Source organism: Cannabis sativa, chromosome 4 (genome assembly GCF_029168945.1).
Source record: "Cannabis sativa cultivar Pink pepper isolate KNU-18-1 chromosome 4, ASM2916894v1, whole genome shotgun sequence".
In the NCBI taxonomy this organism is placed as follows: Eukaryota; Viridiplantae; Streptophyta; class Magnoliopsida; order Rosales; family Cannabaceae; genus Cannabis; species Cannabis sativa.
The window spans coordinates 61,538,019-61,557,062 of NC_083604.1; the positions used below are offsets into that span (position 1 = coordinate 61,538,019).

The 19,044-nt window shown below is 38.0% G+C and overlaps 1 non-coding gene across 1 annotated transcript; it reads right to left on the minus strand.

Moving 5' to 3' along the window:
* Window positions 1-627: 627 nt before the first annotated feature.
* On the minus strand, window positions 628-734 carry LOC115715388 (small nucleolar RNA R71). The gene has a single exon (XR_004011262.2). It is a non-coding gene; the product is annotated as a small nucleolar RNA R71 (small nucleolar RNA).
* Between the last annotated feature and the right edge of the window lie 18,310 nt (window positions 735-19,044).

The window sequence follows — 19,044 nt, forward strand, 5'->3', positions numbered from 1 at the left end:
TAACCTTTTTCTTGCAATATTTTCGTGATCCATTTCAGGATTCCTAAGTGTATGCGCCGTCAAGGACAAGCAGTCATATTACCAGTTGATCCTGAAATCGAGAAAACTTGCAGGAGGAACCGAAAGAACAAAAGGCAAGAAAGAGTTTCAGCAACTGCTGAAACATCAGAAATCATGGCTGCCAATGTGAACAATAATGCTGGAAACAATGGAGGTAATAACGGTAATAATGGTGGCGCCGTGGAAGATCAAGCTAATGGCCGTAGCTTGAGAGATTACATTCTCCCTACTCTGACGGGAGTGCAGTCATGTATCAGGCCACCGGCAGTGGATGCGAACAACTTTGAGATTAAACCTGCCATCCTTCAAATGGTGCAGTCTTCAGTTCAGTTTGGTGGCCTCCCTTCTGAAGATCCTAATCTGCATCTCTCTAACTTCATGGAACTTTGTGAAACTTTTAAAGTTAATGGAGTTAGTGATGATGCCATTCGACTGAGACTGTTCCCATTCTCGCTCAGAGAACGAGCCAGGAGTTGGTTAAACTCCTTGCCACCCAACTCTATTGCCACCTGGAATGATCTGGCAACAAAATTCTTGTCAAAGTTCTTTCCTCCAGCCAAGTCTGCAAAGCTGAGAGGAGAAATCAACAACTTCTGCCAACAAGATAATGAATCTCTCCATGAGGCTTGGGAGAGGTTTAAAGATCTGATCAGAAAGTGTCCTCATCACGGTATAGAGAAGTGGATGCTTTTCCACAACTTCTACAATGGGTTGGTTGGTAACACTAGAACTCTAATAGATGCAGCAGCTGGCGGAGCCTTTATGAGAAAGAGTGCTAATGAGGCTTTTGATCTATTGGAGGAGATGGCTCTAAACAATCAGCAGTGGCCAACTGAAAGGAGTCAATCTAAGAAGGTAGCTGGTGTGTTAGAGGTTGATGCCATCACAAAGTTAACAGCTCAGGTTGAGGCATTGACAAAAATAATTTTAGGGCAAGCTAAACAAGCCCAAATTGTTTGTGAGATATGTGGAGGAAATCATCACTTTTCAGAGTGTCAAGCAGATGTGGATGATTTGCCAATGGATGAAGCCAAAGCCATTGGAAATTTTTCACAGAATAACAACAACAATTATGGGTTCAACCAGGGTAATAACCGAAGAAACAGTGGGTTCTATCAGCAACGAAATCAAAACCAGAATCACAACCAACAGTTTAATCAACAACAAGCCTCTGGTGGAAATTCTAGTTTGCAAACAGATTTACTGCTTCAATTTATGACTGAAACTAGATCTTCAATTAAAGACCTACAGACTCAGATCGGCCAGGTAGCAACCCGCCCTCAAGGAAATTTTCCTAGCACAACTGAAGTTAATCCCAAAGAAAACTGTAAGGCAATTACCCTGAGGAGCGGTAAGAAGTATGATGGGCGTGAGTTTCCACAACCAGTTGAGGTAGATGAGGAGATAAAAGTTCAACCAGTGCCAACACCAACACCAACAGCTGAGAAGGCTACTGACAGCCCAGCACAACCACAACAGTCTCCACCAATTAGCATTGATCACCATGTGAAAATACCCTATCCTTAGAGGCTCAGAAAGTCAAGCTTAGACAAGCAGTTCACCAAGTTTCTAGAAGTCTTCAAGAGACTTCACATTAACATTCCCTTTGCTGAAGCTTTAGAGCAGATGCCAAGTTATGTGAAGTTTATGAAGGAAAATTTGTCAAAGAAGAGAAAGATGGAGGATTATGAAACAGTGGCTCTAACTGAAGAGTGCAGCGCTATTCTACAGAAGAAACTCCCTCCAAAACTCAGAGATCCAGGGAGCTTCACTATTCCTTGTACTATCGGAAGAATTGGAGGAATAAATGCACTATGTGATTTGGGAGCCAGCATAAACTTAATGCCTTTGTCAGTGTTTAAAAGATTGCAGCTGGGTGAAGCAAAGCCAACCACGGTAACTCTCCAATTGGCTGATCGATCACTAGCTCATCCTAGAGGAGTCATTGAGGATGTGTTAGTTAAAGTTGACAAGTTCATCTTTCCAGCTGATTTCATTGTTCTGGATATGGAAGAAGATAGCAACGTCCCAATCATTCTTGGGAGACCATTCTTGGCAACTGGCCAAGCCTTGATCGATGTTCAGAAGGGTGAATTAAAGCTGAGAGTCCAAGGAGAAGAAGTGGTCTTTAATGTACTAAAGGCTATGACATACCCAAAGGCAAGTGATAACTGTTTCTTCATTGATTTGATTGATGAAATTGTGGGTGAGAAAAAGCTGCTAGATGATCCTCTTAAACTAAGTTTAACTGAAGATGAATTGACGGAGCAAGAGGGACAAGAGGTCATGGGTTATGTGAAATGGCTTGATTCCTATGGGCCTTTGAATAGAAAATATTTTGAGGAATTGGGAGCAGTTCCAAAAGAGCTAATGCCATCTACTGAAAAGCCTCCAGAACTTGAATTGAAGGTGCTTCCTAGTCACTTGAGGTATGATTTTTTGGGTAAAGATAAAAAGCTGCCAGTTATTGTGTCAGCTTCTCTTTTTGATGTGGAAACTGATAGACTACTGAGGGTACTCCGAGCTCACAACAAGGCCATCGCTTGGACACTGGGTGACGTCAAAGGAATCAGTCCTTCAACAGTGATCCACCGAATTCTAATGGAAGATAATGCCAAGCCGACAATCGATGCTCCACGAAGACTCAATCCACCCATGAAGGAAGTTGTCAGAAAGGAAGTAGTCAAGTGGTTGGATGCTGGAGTCGCTTATCCTATTTCAGATAGTAATTGGGTTAGCCCGGTGCAAGTGGTTCCAAAGAAAGGTGGAATGACTGTGATTAAGAATGAAAAGAATGAGTTGATTCCTACAAGAACAGTCACCGGTTGGAGGATCTGCATCGACTACAGGAAACTCAACAAAGGAACACGAAAAGATTACTTTCCTTTGCCCTTCATTGATCAAATGCTAGACAGATTGGCGGGGCAAGAATATTACTGCTTTCTTGATGGCTACTCTGGATACCATCAGATAGCTATAGCACCTGAAGATCAGGAGAAGACGACTTTTACATGTCCTTACGGCACCTTTGCTTTCAGAAGAATGCCGTTCGGTTTGTGTAACGCCCCTGCTACTTTTCAACGGTGTATGATGGCTATCTTCTCAGATTTGATTGAATCCTGTATTGAAATTTTTATGGATGATTTTTCGGTCTTTGGTTCCTCGTTTGATCATTGTTTAGATATTTAGAAAAGGTGCTAACCAGGTGTGAGAAGTCTAATTTGGTGTTAAACTGGGAGAAGTGCCACTTTATGGTGACAGAAGGAATTGTTCTTGGGCACAAAATTTCGAAAGCAGGAATTGAGGTGGATAAGGCTAAAGTTTCAACAATAGAAAATTTACCACCTCCAGTTTCTGTAAACGGAGTGAGGAGTTTTCTAGGACATGCTGGTTTCTATCGACGATTCATTAAAGACTTCTCAAAGATCTCTAAGCCATTGTCCAACTTACTTGTTAATGGTGTACCCTTCGAATTTGGTGATGACTGTTTAAAAGCGTTCAAAGTTCTTAAAGAGAAACTGATTTCAGCACCAATAGTTACTTCACCGAATTGGGAGTTACCTTTTGAATTGATGTGCGATGCAAGTGACTATACAATTGGAGCAGTCTTGGGTCAAAGGGTTGACAGGGTGTTTCACACAATCTACTATGCTAGTAGAACCCTAAATGATGCTCAACTGAATTATGCCACAACGGAGAAAGAGATGCTGGCAATTGTGTTTGCTTGTGATAAGTTCCGACCCTACCTGATTGGGAATAAAGTTATTTGTCTACACAGATCATTCAGCGATCAAGTACCTTATGACCAAGAAGGATGCAAAAGCGAGACTGATTCGGTGGGTACTTCTACTTCAAGAATTTGACTTAGAGATAAAAGATAAGAAGGGCACTGAGAATCTGGTAGCAGATCACTTGTCAAGACTAGAGCTGGAAGAAATCAGAATACAAAAGAGGTACAAATAAATGAACAATTTCCTAATGAACAACTCTTTAGTGTGAGGGAAAGTCTAATGGTACCATGGTATGTTGACTATGTTAACTTCTTGGCTGCTAATATCACTCCTCCTGAGTTCTCTCGACAACAACTAAAGAAATTCTTTTCTGAGGTGAAACATTACTACTGGGAAGAGCCAATCCTCTACAAGCACTGTGCAGATCAGATAATAAGAAGATGTGTGCCTGAAGAGGAGATGTACTCTATTCTCAATCACTGTCATGCTCTACCGTGTGGGGGACACTTCAGTGGAACTAGAACAGCTGCCAAGGTGTTGCAAAGCGGATTCTTTTGGCCAACACTTTTCAAAGACGCTAGTACTTTTGTGAAGGCATGTGATCGTTGTCAGCGTACAGGAAACATCTCAAGGAGAAACGAAATGCCTTTGACAGGAATCTTGGAAGTAGAATTGTTTGATGTATGGGGGATAGACTTAATGGGTCCTTTTCCTTCATCTTTTAGTAATCTATACATCCCATTAGCTGTGGATTATGTGTCAAAATGGGTGGAAGCTGCAGCAACACCAGCTAATGATGGAAAAACAGTTCTTCGGTTCCTTCAAAAGAACATATTCACACGGTTTGGTACTCCCCGAGCAATCATAAGCGATGAAGGGCGTCACTTCTGCAACAAACAGTTCGAAGCACTCCTTTCGAGATATGGTGTTCGTCATAGAACTGCTCTACCTTATCATCCGCAAAGTAATGGCCAAGCCGAGATTTCTAACAGGGAAATAAAGATGATTATGAAGAAAACGGTGCAGAGATCAAGGAAAGATTGGTCAAGAAAGTTGGATGACGCATTGTGGGCCTATAGAACAGCGTTCAAAACGCCAATCGGGATGTCACCATATCGGTTGGTGTTTGGAAAGGCTTGTCATCTACCGGTGGAGTTAGAACACAAAGCTTATTGGGCAATGAAAACTCTCAACATGGATTTAAAGGCTGCAGGACAGAAAAGATTACTCCAGCTAGATGAGTTGGAGGAATTTCGGAACGAAGCTTATGAGAATGCTAAGATTTACAAGGAAAGAACTAAAAGGTGGCATGACCGAAACTTAGTTAGGAAGGAGTTTCAACCTGGCTAACAAGTTCTACTTTTCAACTCAAGACTAAAGTTGTTTCCTGGTAAATTAAAGTCAAGGTGGTCGGGGCATTTACGGTGGTTAAAGTGTTTCCTTATGGAGCGGTGGAACTGAAAGGTGAAGGCCCTAATACTTTCAAAGTTAATGGGCAGCGGTTAAAGCGCTACTTGGGAGGTCAATTTGATCAAGCCAAGTCCGCCATGATTCTGGCGCCACTATGAAGAACTCGATCAACGTCTAGCTGTGCGACGATAAAGGCAGCACTAATTGGGAGGCAACCCAAGTGTTCTTTATGATTTAGTTGAACTCTTTTATGTTTTAGTGTTATTTTCTTTTGCTGTTCTGCCTAGTTTTGTTTAGAAAACTGGTAAAACAATTTTTAGTATTCCTGTTATTTATGCACTGCATAGAAAAAAAAAGGTTTTTTTTTGTAAATTCGCTCAGTGGCCGCGGCCAGATTTCGAGCCGCCGCGGCCATTTAATGATTCCAGAATGGCCTATTTTTTGAGGAAATCTGGCCGCGGCGAGGGGATATGCCACCGCTGCCATTTAAGCCTTACAGAGACGTCCAATTTTTCACGCATTTTGGTCACGGCGAGTCTTTATGTGGCCGCGGCGAGATGGTCTGACACGAATTTAAAAGCCAATTTCCACAATTCAAAAATCAAATTCCCTCATTCTCAACCCTAACCTCCACACCGAAAATACTTCTCCTCCACCCTATTTTTTCATCTAATCCCACTCAAAAGCCCTTTTCTCTCAAATCTAACCTTAAATCTTCATCCCAAATCTTTCTAAATCATCATTCCCTTCATCAAACACTCTTTTCCTCTAAAAATCCAATCCTAAATCCCTAAACCTCACCCAAATTTCAAAAATCACTATTCATCTTCTTCTTCCTCACAAAACTTAAAGACTTTCATCAATGGAGGTTGAATAAAGATGGATTCTCATTGAGGTAACAATTTTGAATCTCTCTACACAAGATTGATTGGATTATTTGTGGATTGTTAGAGAATTTTAGACTTTTTGTTGGATTTTTGAGATTTTTGCTCCATACATTGTTCAAAATTATTGTTGTGAGTGAAATTGAGTTGTTTGTGAAAGGATTAATTCCCGGGAAGTGGATTTTTAAGGGGAAGTGCTGTCAAAATTTTTAAAAATCTTGAAAGTTAGGAAAATTTGAGTGACATGGGTCCTAAAAGGTCAAGAGTGAGTGAAGAAGGGGGAGCTTCATCATCCAATCCACCTAGGGGTCGCTCTAATCTTGATAGAGTGAGGTTTACCAATATGGATGCTCAAGAGCGGTTTTTGAAATTGAAAGATAGGGCATTCATTGAAGATAGAGGGATAGACATTGTTAACCTGAGTCAAACTGCAAACATTCCTCCTGCATTTGCGTCCATTAGAGATCAAATTTTAAATAGGCAGTGGACTAAGTTCGTGGATGTTACTGAGCGTAGTAACCAAACTCTAGCTTTAGAATTTTTAGCCAACCGGCCTGAAAGAGAGGATGACAAAGTGAGAGTTAGGGGGTTAGAGTGCCTGCTTCCACAGCTGCAATTCATGCTCTTTATGAGCTACCAACCTTCACTGTAGAACAGCAACCCTTGAAACAGCAATTTCGGGAAAGGAGTTTGAATTATGTGGATATTGCTGAAACTCTAGGGTATCCTGGCCTGAGGTTCCATGAGCTTGCTGGAGAACCATATCAATTGTACCGGTGTGAACTCAACCCAGTAGCCAAGGCATGGCTTTACTTTGTTAGTGCAAGGTTGCTCCCGAACAAACACTTTTCTGATGCTCAGATTGACAGGATTAAATGGGTTTATGGAATTATGAAAGGTTACAATTTGAATGTGGGGGATATCATTCGAGTGACATTTGACATAATGGTTGAGGGGTCTTCTGGTGGTGGACTTGGGCTTGCTGGAATTATCACCGACCTTTGTGAGAAACATGGAGTACCGCAGTACTCATATGATACCAAGGCGCCGCCACAACGCAGTATTAACTTGTCCACTGTTCTTCGCCTCAAACCTCCTCACCCTTATGGTCAACCGCCAGCTCAGAGAGATCCTCCTGCAAGAGAACAAGAGGAGCATGAGGACATTGAACCACCACGTCTTGTCGGGCCTCTCGACCCAGCCATGCAGTACACTCACGATCAGCTGAATTATCTGATTCAGCAAAACATGCACATGCAGAATTACATGGCCCAACAGAGTGTTTTCGATGAGCAGCAGGTGGCCCAATTGAACGCACTTGTCACGAGGATGAATGTCGGTGTGGACGATCCTAATTACTTTGCAATGCCACCCCGCTTCAACCCTTATGACCAGCCACCGCCGCCAAACCCCTTCTAAGGGGCTCAGGTAAGTTTCTCTCATCCTGGTTTATTTTCATACATTGGGGACAATGTGCATCTTTAGTTTGGGGGGAGAGACTTAATTTTTTTCAGTTTATTTGTTTTCGTTAATTAGTTTTTAGTTTTTTTTAAAGTCATGTGTTGATAGCTAAATTGGAAGATTGATTGAACCACTGTTATTCACTTGTGCAATGGATTAAAACATAACTGTGTGCTTGATTTGCAACTGTTTGAATTAAGGTGGATGTGTGTTAGGAGGTTGTTCATGTAGATATAAAACATTTGTTCTTGACGCATATCACTTCTGTTCTATTTGGTTTGTGGAATGATTGACTGTACATGAAATAGAATTTGTTTGACATACTTTCTTGAAGCGAAATCCTTGATAATTTTTGTTGGAAAATGATTTAGGCAAGTTTTCTTTGGATCGATTGAGCCTTTTGAACCTACCCGAACATTTTACCCTAGTATACCCAAAGTTGAGCCTTAACCTATTCCAAAAATTTCTCACCACTCACCTAGGCTAAACTCATTATCCTTAACTCTTTTCACTCTAAACATACCTTATTATGCCATGAGCCTTTAAGCAAGTTTGGGGGGATAAATTGTTGTAAGTGGGAAATAAAGTGTACTAGTGAGTGATTGAAAAAAAAAAGAGAAAGTATTGTGTGTTGTGCCTCTAGTAAAAGAAAAATAGAAGAAGAAAAAAAATAAAAGAAAATATGTGATAATGTCTTCTTGAGAAAAACTAAGAAAAAAATATGAGGTACGCACATAGGAAAAAATATGCAATCTCTTACTATTGTCTTTGGGATGTATGAAAGAAAAGAAAGAAAATAAATGAGGGTGCTTGCTTGGTTAATAGTGCTTATGGTATAGTGTAGCTTAAATGACTTGTCACCTACCCATGTACCTAAGCCACGTGATGCTAACCGAAAAAGACCTATTGATTCCAAAGAGAAATTTGTCAAAATTAGTGGAGAGAGGTATGTCATTCAAACTTATTGATCATGTGTTAGTGGAATGTCAGGAAGTTTAGAACGGTTGTGATATGGACGGCAATTGCGATGTTTTGTGTTTGTATGAATCGCTTACTTCTAAATTGTACATCCAAATTAGTTCTTAGAGTTGGCAAGTTGAAATTCTAGTTATTGATGGCTTGAAGTTGTGCAGGTGGTGGTAGCAGTTCAATCGTCGGGAAGTTTAGTTATTTTCGGTGTGTCTGTTTTTAGTTTGAGTCTTAGTTTTACTCGGGGGGGAGTAAAGATTCAGTTTGGGGGAGTTTGTTAGGCTATTTTTAGCCTATGTTTTGGATCTATTTTATGTGCGTTTTTCGCTGTGTTGGGACGGAATTACGCTTGTTTTCTATGTTTTCAGGTTCTTTGGAATAAAAGAGGTCTCGGATGAAAAAGTTCAGTAAAAGACGAGCTGAGCCAAGGAAAACACAATGTTTGAAGAATTGTGCATATCTGGCCGCGGCTAGACACAGCTTGGCCACGTCTAGACCACGAAATTAATGAGAATCCCTGGGAGCTACAGTCGCCGCGGCGAGGGATAGTGCCGCCGCGGCCATTTAAGAGATACGGAGGGATGCCTATTTTGCAATTATCTCGCCGCGGCGAGAGGAAGCTTGGCCGCGGCGAGATCCCGTACGGCTCAGGGGCATTTTCGTCCATCGAACCCTAAAAAGTTATAAATAGAAAACTGCGATTGGAAGTCAGGGGAAGCAATTTGGAACCCTAAAATACAGCAAATAGCGGCATGAAGAGCACAGAGATTCAAGTGACGATCCAGAATTCATCCACCAACAGTTTCTTTCTTTATTCCTCTTTAATTTCTTTATGTTGATTATTGCTATAGGAATTGTTATGGATTTGTTTCTGAACTAAATTTCCCATTTAGGGAGGATGATGATTGTTGTTTAATGTTTTGCCTAGTTAATGTTTAATTACCATTCCTCCATTCTTGTTTGTGAAATTATCTTAATTTGTGTTTAATTTCATGTTTAAGATTGATCACCTTGTGCATGCGTTATGATCTCAATTCGAAATCTGAAAAGTGAGAATTGAGAATGCTAAAATTCAGATAATCGATGTTCTATGTGAAACGAGAGTATTTACATGACTTATGTGACGAGTAGATTATTACTTAATGCTGATTTCATGTTAGTTTGATTAAGGAATTAATTAGATAACATGTGATTTAGAATCTAGAAGATCTGAAAAGAGCTAGGTTACTTTATAATCTGTCATTCACTTCAAGAATAGGATAGTAATTAAGCATTAACAATTTGGGTAAACAACAACAGGATTTTCCTCCCTATCATCTCATCTTGCTTAAACTTTAACTGTGTTTTACGTTTTCTGAATCACCATTAATTCTCTTAAATCATAATTGTTTTTTATTTTCCAAATAGAATTATAAGTATAGTTTAGTGGTATTTAATCCAATTCCCTGTGGTTCGACCTCACCTGTGTGAGTTTTACTACTTGATTGCGTATACTTGCGTAGTGTTTATAATTTTAAGCAATAATGTTCCCAAAATGTACGTATCACCCTGACCTAAAAGTAGGCTTAACTAACAAATCAAAGAACACGAATAGCCTTTCAAGATTGAGCCTAATCATAACAGGATTAAGATCATTTGATCTAGGATCAACTAGGCGATATTGACTTGAATAGATATTACGGTAAGTTTAATAAATCTAAGTCAAAGTTCAATATCGGTCCCTTCCGATGCATACTCCATGCATCCAACCTGAGCTTTACTTTAACCAATGCTCTGGAAAGAACATAGCACTTCTCCAAATGCAAATAAACTCTGTTGTAGATTATCATATCAGTAAAACCCTATGTCTGATAAATCTAGGAAACTTTATTCACATAGTCATGTTTACTTTCCAATATGTTGACGACACAATAAACAGGATCAAGTATGTGAAAAGGGTTTCAGATGAATTTATACATTATGTACATATAATCATGAAATAAATCATGTGAACCATGCAACATTAAATGTTATTTATGATCTATATTAGAGATAACCAATTCCCTATCTTCGATCCTAATCGGCATAGACCTAATGCGCCTATTAGAGATAACCAATTCCCCGCTAGGCATTAGGGTTCCAAACCCTCTTTCTAAAATATCACAAGGCCTACCCAAAAGATCAATCACTCTTGTAGCTACATATGAACGTGTAGCTCCTGAGTCAAATAATACCGTAAATAACAAGTTGTTGACGGGAAGCTGACCTGTCACAACAGAAGGACTGGCTGCAGCATCAGCTTGGGTAATGGCAAACACACGAGCAGGAACCGGTTTCACCTCAGCTTTCGGCTCCTCTTTCTTTGCCTGGGGGCAATCTTTCTTGAAATGCCCCACCATGCCACACAGGAAGCATGTCTTCCGGTTACACTCTCCCGGATGATGTTTCTTGCACCTTGGACACTCAGGATAAGAGTAACCCTGACGTCCTCCTCTGCCTTGGTTCCCACGGAACCGCTTGCTTTGCCCCGAGCCACCAGAAGCTGGAACAACTTTTCTTTTCTGCTCAATGGTGGAGTCACCACCATCCCTACCATAAACAGGAGTAGGAACAGTGGGGGTTCCACCAACACTCGGAGTCACCCGGGGCTCCTGAAGAAATTTTACTGCACCCTCGGCTCTCAAAGCCTTCTCAACCATGTCTGCATACGTGGTTGCTTCGGTAGTGGTAATAACCAAATCATGCCGGATCTTTGCACTCAAACCCGCTAAGTATTTTTCTTTCTTACTGAAGTTCGTGGGCACAATTCCTGCCGCCAGCTTAGCCAACCGATCAAACTTCGTTGTGTACTCAGTGACTGACATACCCTCAGTCTGAACTAGATCAGTGAACTCTTTCCGCTTTGCACTGCGGACCGCTTCATTGTAATACTTGGAGTTAAATAACTCCCTAAATTCTTCCCAGGTCATCAGCGTGACGTCCCGAGTGAGGGTTATCAATTCCCACCACACGAGGGCATCTTCCTGAAACTGGAAAGTGGCGCAGGTCACCCGGTCATTTCCAACCACTCCCATGAAGTTGAGAATACGCTCAATCATCGAAAGCCATTGCTCGGCCTTCATCACATCAGGGCCTCCCAGAAACACTGGAGGTGCCTGTTTTCGAAATCTTTCGTACAACGGTTCCATACGGTTGCCAACAACAGGTTGTTCTGCTGGCACCGCTGGAACTGCAACGGCCTGAACTTCTTGAGGAGGCACGGCAGGAGGACCCTGCTGCCTCAATCTTTGGATCTCTTCATCTTGCTGACGAATTCTCTCTTGCATTTCAGCAAATCTTTGCTCCCAATCAGGAGGAGCTTGAGGTGGATTTACAGGGCGACCACCCTGAGCTCTGCCACGGCCACGGCCACGGCCGCGACCACGAGGATTTTGAGGATTCCCCTGACCGCCTCCGGTCTCAACCATGCCACCCTGACTTCTTGTATTTCGCGGGGCGTCCATTTAATAGGACTTAGCCTGCGAATCCATAAGCCAGGCAGGTTAGACAGCGATCAAAATTAACACCGCTCTTAATAACTTAAGGCAACACACTTTCTTTTCTTTTTAAAGAAATATATTTAATTTAAATCTAATATGCTTCCTAACATGCTTTCTCATTCACATTTATTTAAAATACTAAACAAGTACGGGCTTACTGAACCGTGAACCGAGCTTTCTCTGATGAAGATTGTACATGTCATAGCAAGCTTCGGTAGACAAACCTGGCGGCTCTGATACCAAAATTGTAACGCCCTAATGCTAAGGCACGCTACAGTGCTTTTTCAATAATTATGCAATCTTTGCTAATCAAAGAAATTTCTCGAAAAACGTGTCAAATTAAAACTTTTGCATTAAATACTAAACTTTGTAATTTAATAAAATATTTACAAGTGCCGGGATCCCGATTTTTAAAACTTTACAAACTTTACTTTTCAAGCATACAATCCAAAATATACAGATTTACAGGTCGCACAGCGACTTTCAAAATACAACTCCCAGATGTCCCGAGACCGAACACTCCAGGTCGCGCTGCTTGACATGTACAATCTCACCCGAGCTCAGGTTCACTCCTGTTCAGCCTTCGCCTTTCCTTTACCTACACATGGAAGCAGAAACTGTGAGTCAACAGACTCAGTAAGAAATGCATATAACATATCATATAATTTCCGACCTGTAAATAGGCGCCCATACACCTATTTACAGAGCTTAACAGATGAGTATGAACGTTCAATACCAGGGTACAACCACTATACCACATACACATCGTACCTCGCTGTACGAGTGTTGGTAGGGTTTATCCCGATCACTGAGTAACACTGAGTGATGTACCACACACCTTAGCATTTTCCTATGCTTGTGTTGGTATCACTGTATCGTACTCAAATCAACAACAATCACTGTACCAATACACTCTATAACTTAATCATACAAGTGTTGGTAGTGTTTAACATAATTCAAGCATGCATATATAAACACATATACACACATTCAGATAATCACATCATACATTATACACAGTTCTTACCTGTTTTCCGAATTCAAGTGTGCTGGCCGACCTGAACGGAATTCACGTGCTAGATGGATGCCCTAATCACAATAACGGTAATACAGATGAGTGACTCGCTAAATCACTTTCCGGGACTTAAAACTTGAAACTAAAAGTTTCCCTATCGATAAACCTCATGGCAATACCCTAAATATCTCAAAATTGGCCAAAACTAGGGTTCTGGAGAATCCCCCAACAGGTCAACCGGTTCCCAACCGGCATCCCGGTTCTGGGTCACCAACCGGTCGACCGGTTGGTACAGACCACCCAGAACCGGAATTCCGGTTCATCTGCTGGGAACCAAAAAATTATCCCCCTTAATTCAATTCAATCCCAAACTTTACCAAACTCTCCAGTATACCTATACAATGCATACACAATGATTTCCAGGCAGTAATTCACAGAATAAACCATTACAACTCAAGTTGCCATTAATGAGTAAAGCTTTGAACTTTAAACCTAAAATTGCATAAAAACCATCTACACCATTAAAACCAGCAGCTAGAACTTAGAATCAACTCAACTAAACCCTAAAATTCGAACCTTAAACACCTTGAAACCTAACAGCCACTTACTCCCAAAATCACATGCTCAAACTAAGAAAAAAAAGCTCAAAATTAACATAAGCAAGAGTTCTAGGGCTTACCTTAGATAAAACCACTTTGAATCCTAGCTTAGATTCAAGGAAATGGAAGAAAAAATTCAGGTTTGATCCTTGGTTTGCCTCAGCCGAATAGAAAGAGAGAGAGAGTTCAAGAGGAAATGCTTTCTTCTAATTTCTTTTCTTTGATTTTCCAAATTGGGAAAAGGATTAACTAACCCTTGGCTGAAAGTATCCTTGCTAGGTGTCAATCAACCAAAAAGCCACCTATCTCTTATCCCTTTCAAATGACAAAAATGCCCTTAGACTTAAACTAAGGTATTTCTTTGAAACTAGGGGTAAAATGGTCAATTTCCATAACCCCGCTCAATACCGATAATTTATTTCCTCTAAAATATTCCCCACTATGAAATAGGGTTCTAAACTTACTCATGTGATTATCTAGCCATCCATCGCATTTTCCGTTGTCGCCGAGCAAAAATTACAAAATTAACATATTTCACATATAAGCTAAATAATACCCCTAGAGTTTAATAAAATCTCCGGAATTGAGAAATTATAACTCTAACATTTATTTCTAAATATTGGGGTCCACAAATAAATTAATTCACAAATAATAATAAAATAATAAAAATTAGTGCTAATTGCCTTTTCTAATCCACATTACTAGAGCGGTCATTACAATCTATATTAATAAGTAAATCTGATTATATTGAAATGAGTTTTATTTAGGGCATAAAACCCAACAAACTCCCACTTGCACTAATATAAAACAAAAAAATGCGTTACACCTTGATATACAAATCAAGTGTAGTAGTAGTAAACTCCTCGTAATAGGATTTGAAAGGTTGAATTAAACACAACCTTTTCTTCACCATTACTCTTCCTTTAATCACAAAATCATTGATAATGTGAAATTCCTCTCTATATGTCTACTCTCTTGGGATACTGGATTCTATATCTTTGGCAACTACTTTTGGTTAATCAGGAAATAACACTAGTAGTTTAGGCAATTTGGAATGATGCCAAAAATGTATAGAACTTTCCTTAGACTGAATAAGTACCTTTCCTGCAACTTTAATATTCAGTCCCTCTCTAGTAGACCTAGAGACTTCAGATAGGTTTTTACACTTCTCCAAAATCACTATTCCACCCCCAGAGTAACCACCATCTTATCAGAAACATTTACTAGCACAAAGGCAAATTTTGAAATCTGATATGGTGTAGTCTAAGAGTTTTAAACACACTCTTATAGACTAACATATAGTTCATCTTCTTAATCTTAGGATTTACTTGATTGTCTTCCAATGTTCTTCTCCTGGATTAATCTGATACCTACTCATTACTCCCACTCAACAGCAGGTGTCTGGTCTAAGGCATACAAAAGCATATCTAGGACCTCTCACTGTTGATTTAAGAAATTCTTTCATGGCTTTATCTTTTCTAGAATAGTTGAAATTTTTCCTTAGATAAATAAAATCTATGTCTAAGAAGTTGTGAAGCTTCTATAGATTGCAATTAGAAAGAAAATGCTTCAGCATCTTACTAAAGTAAGTTGCTTGCATTAGAGTAAGTAATTACCAGGTATACCACAAGCCATAGGTTTAGATAAACTCAAACCTATAATACTAGGAACAGGAAGTTTTGTTAAGTCCATTGAATGGACTTATAAACGAAAATTTCCTTTTATGTCCTTGTAATAGAAAACTTTAGGTTATTCCATGTGAATGGATTAAACCATAGTTCTTTTGGCTTTCTTCTTAGTTTCTTATCTTGACAATCCATTACTTGTTTAAACTCACAATGGATTTTAATCACTAGTATCTTCCAAGTCATAAGAAGGTGAGTTCCTAGAAACTCTCCCACTACGACAAGGTACCGTGAATTATGTCAAGGAAGTCTAAATGGTATTGATCTCTTCGGTTGTGACAAGACAACAGAGGCAGTGGGATCATCATATGTTATATAAGATGATAGAACACTTTTGGAATCAAGAAAAATATCTCCTTTATTTACTACTTTATTTTTCAGACTTAGTCATTATCTTAGAAAAGTAGTATTTGTTTGAACAAACACTTTCTTATCTATTGACTATGGGGTGGTCCATCCCTAATCACTTAGAATAGCTAACAAACCATGGTTAACAGTTCTAGCTTTTCTTAAGAATTTGATTAGGTCATCCATGAATCTAGTAATGATTTACATTAAGTATACAACCTTTACATCATTCTCAAATTGTATTACCATAGAAGGAATTAGGCAACGACTAGTAACTAATCATCAACATGCAACTCGAAATTTCTGGGGAGGTAAGTTTGGATATAATTGAAAAATCAATTTAATGATCTTTGAACTGCATATCTACTAACTATTTCTCCACCCCTATCAGTTCGCAAGATCTTTAACCACTTATCTTAATGGTATTAACCATTGCTAGAAATTAATAAAAATTTTCAAACATTTCAAATTTCTTTGCTAAAAGGTATAATCTAGAGTTATCGTTTTAAGAATACAACGAAAAACTCATATCCACCCCTGAATGTACATCCATCTGCGAATGAGATGAACTACTTTCAGTGGATATAGGCATATTAACTCTTTGCAGAGATTGATCTTGTCAAATCCACTATGAACAAGATACAAATGCCATAGATAAAAAAAATGTGGTAGTGTCTTTTGATGACTTAGATTTAGTTACTTCAAAGAGTTCTTAGAATACTGCAAGTGGATCCTGGTCACAGAATACCTAACTCATATTCCATACAGTTTTAATCCATTAATAGAAGATGGATATTAAACACTTGAGAAAGTGTAACTGTATTGTATTCTGGAATTAGAAATATAAGAAAATTTCTGTTTGGAATCTAAAATTAAAGTCAAAGACTTGAATTTATACCAAATATTATGAGTAATTCTATCTTGGACCTCCACTACTAATTTAACTCTAAGTCTGATTTGCCCATACAAGTAGGAGATTTTTAAGATTGAGGATTTATATCAATTGGGAATAGAATTTCGGGATTATAATCATATGCGTCATTTAATTTCTTAAGAGAAAATATAGAATGACATGAAATGATTTATAGACCATTCATCCAATGATATGTTATTGAGCTAATTCGAAATGAATAAGCTAAGAGGAATTAGGATAATTTCGTTGTTTAAATAAGAATGCAACGATGCTCCGATTAACGCGAGTCAAAGTAATCTTATTTATACAATCTTCTTGTTTCATATTGTAAAAATACTAGTCTAAGGTGTCATCAATTGATGAACAGCTAGATGTTGTATATACAATATTTATCTTTCGAGATCTAACACTATTATGTATGTCTAATGGTGAAAATCCATAAGGGATTTATCTCATTAGAAAAACAAACATGTTTGACCAACAATGAAGATTCAAAATTAAACTACAATTTAATAACAGAAAATAACATGGTTCAATATAAATTCATACACAATTCAGAAATTATTAAACATATAGCTAGTAGGAATGACCAGTGAAAATACTAAAACATACAATCCTAAATAATTTCCAAAGTTTTCAACAAACTGATACAGTGTCCCGGTAGGCGAGAGTCAAAGTATCATTTATTGAATAGAGTTGTCAGCTCATCTAAAATAGAAACCATTCTAGCAACCTTTTATTCGATCAAAATAAGAATCCAATGTTGTCCGGGTAGGCGAGAGTCAAGGTTATTCTCATTGTTTCATGTTTCATAAGTTTATCTCTAAGTAGTCACCGTAGGGGAGAGTCTAATAGAGACGAAAACTTACAAAACACTTATCAAATGAGATTTTACGGTGTTAAATGCGTTCAACGAATAACCATCCATAGGGGGACGAAGTCTAGCGTCTCGAGGTTATATTGAAAACATTTAACTTTTGTAAGACCAACAATGGAGATCGAATATCTTAATAATAATCAAGCTCATTATTTAAAGTGAGTTGTATTTTCTTTGATTCTCTTTATTTAATCTATTTATTTTAAATATATATTTATTTAAAATTTCCAATTTAAAATGAAAAATTCTAAATATAAATTTTAATTTAATATTTATAAATTTTACTTAGATGGATATGAAAATAACATGAATTATTTCCGTCTTAGTAATAATTTCCAATAAATATTAAGAAAAATATTCAATTTAAGTTGTTACAAAATTAATTTAAATTAATTTAAAACTCAAATTTAATTTTCTATAAATATATATTGCATTTCGAAAAATTAAAGTATTTAAGAATACAATTTTTGAAAATGCATGTTAAAATAAAAAATAAATCCTGGAAAAATTATTTTAATTTAATGTTGGGCCAAAATTAATTAATACAATTAATTTACAACAAAAAATATAATTTTCCTATTTAATTAAATATATATAAGAAAAAATTTAAATATTTAAGTATGATGATGAAAATCAAATTAAATATTAATTTTCTTATTTAATTAAATACCCTAGAAAAATACTTCAAGCAAAAATATCACCTATCTAGATTTTCCTTTGACTAATTAATTCAATTTCTAATAATATATTTTAATTCATTTATTTTAAATTAATCAATTAATGAAAAAATCATTGATTTAAGTTGGTCCAAAATTTAAATAAATAATTTACAACTTTAATCTATTTTTCAAATAAAATTCGAAATTCCAGCATTTAAGAAATGCAATTTCGAAATTTGATTAATAAAATAAAGAAAAAATATATTTTGAAAATTATTTAAATTTAGTTGAAAAAATAAATTTCAACTAAAAATAATTTTCTATTTAATTAAGTGTAACACCCTAACTACCTTAGGCGTATTACGTGATTTTTAAACGTACTGTGCAGCTCGTTACTAATCAACGAGGTTTATGAAAAAACGTGATTAATTAAAATTTTACTTTTTAATTAAACTTATAAAACAATATTACAAAAGACTCGGGATCCCGATTATAAAATCATTTACAAAAGATTTACTGTTTAACTGTTACATAAAATTAAAAGTCGTCTAACGACCAGTTACAAAATTTCAGCCTTGCTGTCCGGAGGATCGTGCGCTCCAGGCCTAACCGCCCTGACATGTACAATCTCATAAGCTCGCTCACGGTCCATCAGCTATAGCCTTGCCTTTACCTACACATGAATGTAAACTGTGAGTCGACAGACTCAGTAAGAAAAGCATAATAATATCATACATAATTCTAACTGCCGTGTCCAACACGATACTGAGTCCCGCTACTACCATGTCCAACATGGTACTGAGCCACTACTGCCATGTCCAACATGGTACTGAGTTCTGAACGTTCATAGGGACGGTACTATTGACACGTAACAACCTGATCGGTCGAACCGGTCATACTCCGGCTGCTGGTCGT